Raw genomic sequence first — 6,074 nt, 5'->3', positions numbered from 1 at the left:
GCAAAGAACCTTTACCGTCTTTTGGTCTCCGGGATGGGTGTAGACGAAAGCTACGTTCTTTTGAACGTCGGCTCTATCGAGTACCTCGACAGCGGCAAAGAACCTTTACCGCCCGTTTGGCCAGAGGAGTTTTGGGTCGGAATCGAGATGGCGGAATGGACGCTGAGTGTGCGAGCGGAGGTCTTTTATACCTTCTGGCTCGCGCGCTCGGTCGTTTCCGTGCGCTTTCGCTCTTCTTCGAGATTTTATCTCGGGATTCCGTTCCTCCGTGGTTGCTGGTACAGACGCGCCTTTTGCGGGGATTTCTTCCTGCGGCTGGTCGGTGCTGCGCGTGCGTGCGGTCTTGTATCGCGCACGGGTCTGCCTCGTGCTAACGGCCTCGGCCATTAGCGGTGACGTCTCTGTGGCAGCGTTTAGGTAGGCGCGAGCGCGCCTTCTGTTTTTTAAAGCCGAACAGAGGCCTCCGGCTGGTGTTCACCGGGAATAACGTATGCTATCTGTATGCGTTGTTACATCGCAAAGCATACTTTTGCAATGCGACATTCTGATCGGCGTCGACCTGTGGGCGAAATTGGGCGAACAAATACCCGCTCTGCCCGCCCAGATATACAGGATGACGAAAGGCCACAACGCTATCACGGAACCAGACGTAACATCAAGTCTAGACGCAAAGGAGAAAATAGAACTACAGAACTTTCTAAAACTCGAGCTGTCACAATTCGAATCAGTAACCGGACTGACACACCTAACAAAATACGATATTAAATTAAAGTCCGGAAAAGGGCCAATCAAGCAACGCTACCGCCCGCAGAACCCGGCAATGCAGAAAATAATCGACACCGAAGTAGAGAGGATGGTGGCTGAAGGAGTAATGGAGAAATCACAAAGTCCGTGGAGCTCGCCCGTAGTATACGTCCGTAAGAAAGACGAGAGACATAGGTTCTGCATAGATTTCCGACGACTAAACGACGCAACCGAACCAGACGCCTATCCATTGCCCCAAATTACAGCCACTTTTGAAAAATTACGCACGGCACAATATCTTTCAACACTGGATCTAGAGAAAGGGTACTGGCAAGTACCGCTTACCACTAACAACAAACCGATGACCGCATTTACCGTACCAGGAAAAGGCCCTTTTTTTTTTTTAGTTGGGAAACGCCTTTATGGGTCCCCGGTCCTGTGAGGACACGAACGCGGGGTATGTGAGACTCGTCGACCTAACTAGTAGCCGACATACTCACTAAAACCCAACTTTTTCCGGCGCCTGGGCTCGGGACGGATCACGGGATCAAACTAAGCATGCACCGCGATCTGTCTTAGCCCAAACGGGTCCCGCCCGAGAGCAAGAACCTCTCTCCGGAGTTAGCGGCCAGAGCTCGACCGAAGTCAAGCCCCAGCTGCCCAAACCGGGATGCCGGGTATGCGTCGGACCCCCTTGGAAGAGGGCCTTAGGTACGCACACCCGCATCCCAAGCCCCGAGACGGGTCAGCCGGGCAACTATTCCGCCGTTGATTCCGCCCGAGGCGTACCTCCTCAACAGGAGAGGGTAGGGCTCTCTGTCCGGTCTAGCCGGCGCTGTGAGAGTCCCCCCTTCCCACTGTTCCTTCTCGGCTTGGCTCAAACCCTCGGGTGAGGGGAGCAATGAGCCGCGCCGGCAAACTCTTGAAGGCAGGGAGAAGGCAGCGGAGCTCACCCTCTTCCTACCCTGTCTTACCCATTGAACGGGAGGGTGGAGAGGGAAGAGGGCCTGCTATTGTTGTTGCAGGTATTCCCTCCTCTGTCTCCCCCCCCTCCGTCTTCTCTCCGGCGGGGCCAAGGGGTTGTTTTCTCTCTATCTCTCCGCCTCCTCCTTCTGCCTCATAACAGTGAGGCAGAAAGACAGGAAAAGGCCTATTCTAATTTAAAGTGATGCCATTCGGGCTACACTCCGCATCTGCCACCTTTCAAAGATTGCTAGACACGGTCCTGGGACCCGATCTCGAGCCAAACGTTTTTGTCTATCTGGACGACATAATCATAATTAACCAAACGTTTGAGGAACTCTTGCGAACCCTCCGAGAAGTATTCCGCCCCACGCGGGGCAAAACTACGCATCAACAAGGAAAAATGTCATTTCTGCGTGAACCGATTAAAATACCTCGGCCACATAGTCGACCAAAATGGAATCAGAACCGACCTGGAAAAAGTAAAAGCCATAACCGACTGGCCGCAACCAAAAAATGTCAAACAAATACGACAATTTTTGGGAGTCGCTTCTTGGTTAGGTACCGACGCTTTATCAAAAACTTTGCCACTACGGCCGCGCGGCTTACTAGTGAAGCCACAAGGAATAAGCCGCGTTCCGCACGCTTAAAGAAACACTGACAGCCGCCCCCGTACTAGCTTGCTCAGACTTCACGCGGCGGTTTTTTCTGCAAACCAACGCTAGCACGACGGGCCTGGGGACCGTGCTAACACAATACTTCCCGGAGGGAGAACGCGTAATAGCATACGCCAGCCAAGCGCTAAACCAGGCAGAGAGAAATTACAGCGACCGAATTAGAGTGTCTAGTAGTAATATGGGACATACGCCGGATGCGAGACTACCTAGAGGGATACCCATTTATGGATCACCAATCTCTCAGGTGGCTACATAAGCTCGATTCACCGACAGGACGCCTCGGACGGTGGGCATTCGAGTTGCAACAATATAACCTGGAAATAAAATACTGAAAGGGCACGCTAAACCGCGTCGCGGACGCGCTGTACCGCCAGCCAATGACCGCCGCCGCAACCAATAGACCAGAATGCCGCTGGTATCAACACCTAATAACAGCGGCGGGGTCACGCGAAACCCCGCCGCACACCCAGATTATACCATACGCGACGGGAAGCTATACAAACACGTACTGCACGACTTAAACTTCAACGAGACCCCCATAAACGACCAGTGGAAACGCTGCGTTCCCAAGCTGGAAAGACCGCGAGTCCTAAAAAACTACCACGACGTTGAGACAGCAAGAAACCTAGGCATCGCGAAAACGATCGTACGAATAGCACGGATATATTACTGGCCGGGAATGTTCCGCGAAATTACCGGGTACGTAAGAAACTGCGCAACATGCCTGCGACACAAAGTCGAACAGAGAAAACCGGCCGAGAGGTTACATGCGACAAACATAACGCGACTCTGGCAGCAGGTCACCCTAAACCTGATAAGTCCCCCCCCCCCTCGATGGTGACCCACCTTGACGTGGTAAGGGGGCTCCCTCTTCCTCGAGTTGCCTTTGGGCAAGAAAAGATGGAGGGTCTAAGAGGTCACCGGGAAGGCACCTGCCTTCCTCTGGAAGGCAATCGCGGTGCCCAAGGCGCCTTTGGCGCGGCGGGCACGAGAGGCGGAGGGGCTGGCGATTCCCGTGTCTGGGGACGGTGTCGTTTTCACGGCTCGCGTCCTGGCACGGGGAGAGCTGGCTCCTCAAAGGGTAGAACGGACCGGCGGGACCTCGGTGTTACCGAACCCGCCGCTGGGCCGTTTCCGGGACGCCTGAACATATTCCAGGTCAGGGTTGGAGCGGCGGGGGTGTCCTGGCGCGTGCATTGTGGGAAACCCTCCCCGGTGCAACGGGTCGGGACGGTCCTCGGGCCGCTCGGACTTTTCCGAGGCAGGGTCGAGGGTGCGTGCGGAAAGCGGCGAGGGGTTTCTGTAAAGGGACTTGTCCCGGAACGGAGCTCCTCGCCTCTCAACCAAACGAGACGGCCGTTGGGACCCCGGTTTACCGGACCCAGTGGGCTGGGCCGTCTCCGGGCCGCCCGGAATTATTCCGGGGCAGGGTCGGAGCGGTGGAGGACGGTCCAGCGCGTTCCTCGCGGGAAACTCTCCCCGAAGCTACGGGCTAGACTGGCCCTGGGGCCGCTTGGAAGTATTCCAAGGCGGGCCCGGGGTGGCGTTGGTCTGGCCTGGCATTCCCTTCCGAAGCGGGTGCCGGGCTGGAGTCGTGCCCCCCCCAGGAGATTGTATTACCCTGGGTGGACGTGCTGGTCGCCACGGCGGTTAGGGTGCGGAAGGGGCGCCGCTTCCGTTATCCGACCCGTCCGTGAGACTCCCCGGGTAGCGCCACCCGTGACGGTGCCCCCGCTGTCGGAGGCGGGGGACCCCCGAAATGCGGGGCCAGCCCGTGATGGCTCCTCTGTATGGGTGTGTAAGGGGCTGGAGGCCTGCGCACCAGATGGACCATTCTTGGGGCCCGCGCCATAAGCCGACCCCCCGGGAGTACCCGGGGCACTCCTCCTCAATATTCGTTTTGGGGCGGAGTGGGAGATACGCCGGTCGGTGCAGCCGTCACGGGGAGTGGGATTTAACTTTAATGAGCACTACCAAAATATCAAAAGAAGTAGGGAAGAGCGGCACGCCTACGGGCGCCCGCCGAGAGGAGAGATGTCTCTAAATATGTGAGGGGACCCTCTACTGGGGCTGGTGGGTTGGAGCTTTTCAGCCCGTCCAGCTCCCAGGAGAATCCCAAGAAGGACACGCGGACGCTCCGGATGACTTTGGAGGACTTCCTGCCTAAGGGTGGTAAGGTGCTTTCCGCGGCCTCGAGGCCGGGCCCGGTCTGCAGCAAAGGGGTAAAACCCGGCAGCTGCGGGTCGGATATCACCTGCCTCGAACCGGGCCATCTGGCCTGGGAAATAAGAAAAGGGCCTCCCTGCCGCCTTCCCCGTCCCTTGTTCCTGCGTCTACAGAGATGAACGTGGACACCGACGTGGAGTCGGTTGGACGGGGTACTAAGAGGGCGCATAGAAAGGCGACCTCAGCGTTATTATATTTCGTCGTCGACAGAGTCAGACGAGGGCCCAACAAAGATGAGCCGCGGGAGGCCCGTCAAAGACCCCTCACACGAGGGGCAACTCACGGCCAAGGCTCTGGCCCAAAAGGCAAAGGCTGAAATTGCCAGAAATTTAAAAGAAGACCACAGGGCCATTATCAACCCTGAGGTCAAGCCTTCCTCGGAGCGCGCTACGAGGGCAAATAATGATGCCCTCAAGCGCGCTGAGAAACTCGAGGCGCAACCCATGGCCGCTCTTGCAGCGGTCATGACAAATAGTCTAGGAATGCTGGCCAAGTCGGTGGAGAGATCCAAAAATATCCAGGGCCCGATACGTAAGGACCTCTGGATGGCCTACACCGACTTGACGGCTGGCCTGACGGCCATTTTGTCAAGAAACGGGGAAGGCAATGAGGCGCGACAACGCCGGGAAGAAAGCGCGGCCCTGGCTAAAGCCAGGGCTAAATGTGAGGCCGAGAAGCGCAAACTCGAAGCGGAGCTTGGACAGCTCCGCGTCCGAGTCGCGCTTTTCGAGCAAAGCTCCCCTACGTGCACAGACGCAAAGGGGCATGCTGACGTCGAGGTCCAGACGGACCTGGACCTTGACGCAGAGGTGATGGACGCAATGACGGGTGAACTGCCCCACCGGTCCAACCCGGCAGGAGACTTGGACACGGTGGTGGGGGCTACCATCGAGGAGTACCCTCTCCTTGGGACCAAGGTTGCCCGGCCCAAAGGGAAGCCAACGGTCGCAAGCATTCAAAAGCTTAAGGAGCCGTACTTTTGTCTGCCGCTCAAGGGGGTTCGCAAACAGATGAACCCCCTGTCAAATGCGGCGGACATAGTTGAGGTTCCAGTCTCTCATCCCTCTTCCCCTCCCCCCTGCCCCTCGGCGCCCTGCCGAAAAGGCAAAACGGGCCGGTGAGGAGGGAAGGCCTATGACGGAAGACGGTCTACGTGAGGTCCTGAGTAGACACTTCCCGGCCGTCCTTGCGGAGATGGGGCTCCTCCCAGCCCAAAAAGCTATAGAGAGGCCCCAGGCAGTCCCGACTGGGGGCAGCATTGCTCTGTCCCCCAAAGAGGAGCGGGCAACGCAGCCGCTAAGGCTGTAAAACCCGTTTCAGCGAAGGAGACCTCCTCTTCCATACTACAATTATGGACGGAGGTGGTCTCAAGAAAGAGTAAGAGGAGGGCCGCCAAAACCGCCGATAAGGCGGCAAAGACGCCCCCTCCTCAAATAGGCCGTTAAGGGTCCTACCGGTCCCCAC

Source organism: Solenopsis invicta, chromosome 1, assembly GCF_016802725.1.
Source record: "Solenopsis invicta isolate M01_SB chromosome 1, UNIL_Sinv_3.0, whole genome shotgun sequence".
In the NCBI taxonomy this organism is placed as follows: Eukaryota; Metazoa; Arthropoda; class Insecta; order Hymenoptera; family Formicidae; genus Solenopsis; species Solenopsis invicta.
The sequence above is the reverse complement of the archived record's forward strand: the minus strand, read 5'-3'. Positions refer to the sequence as shown.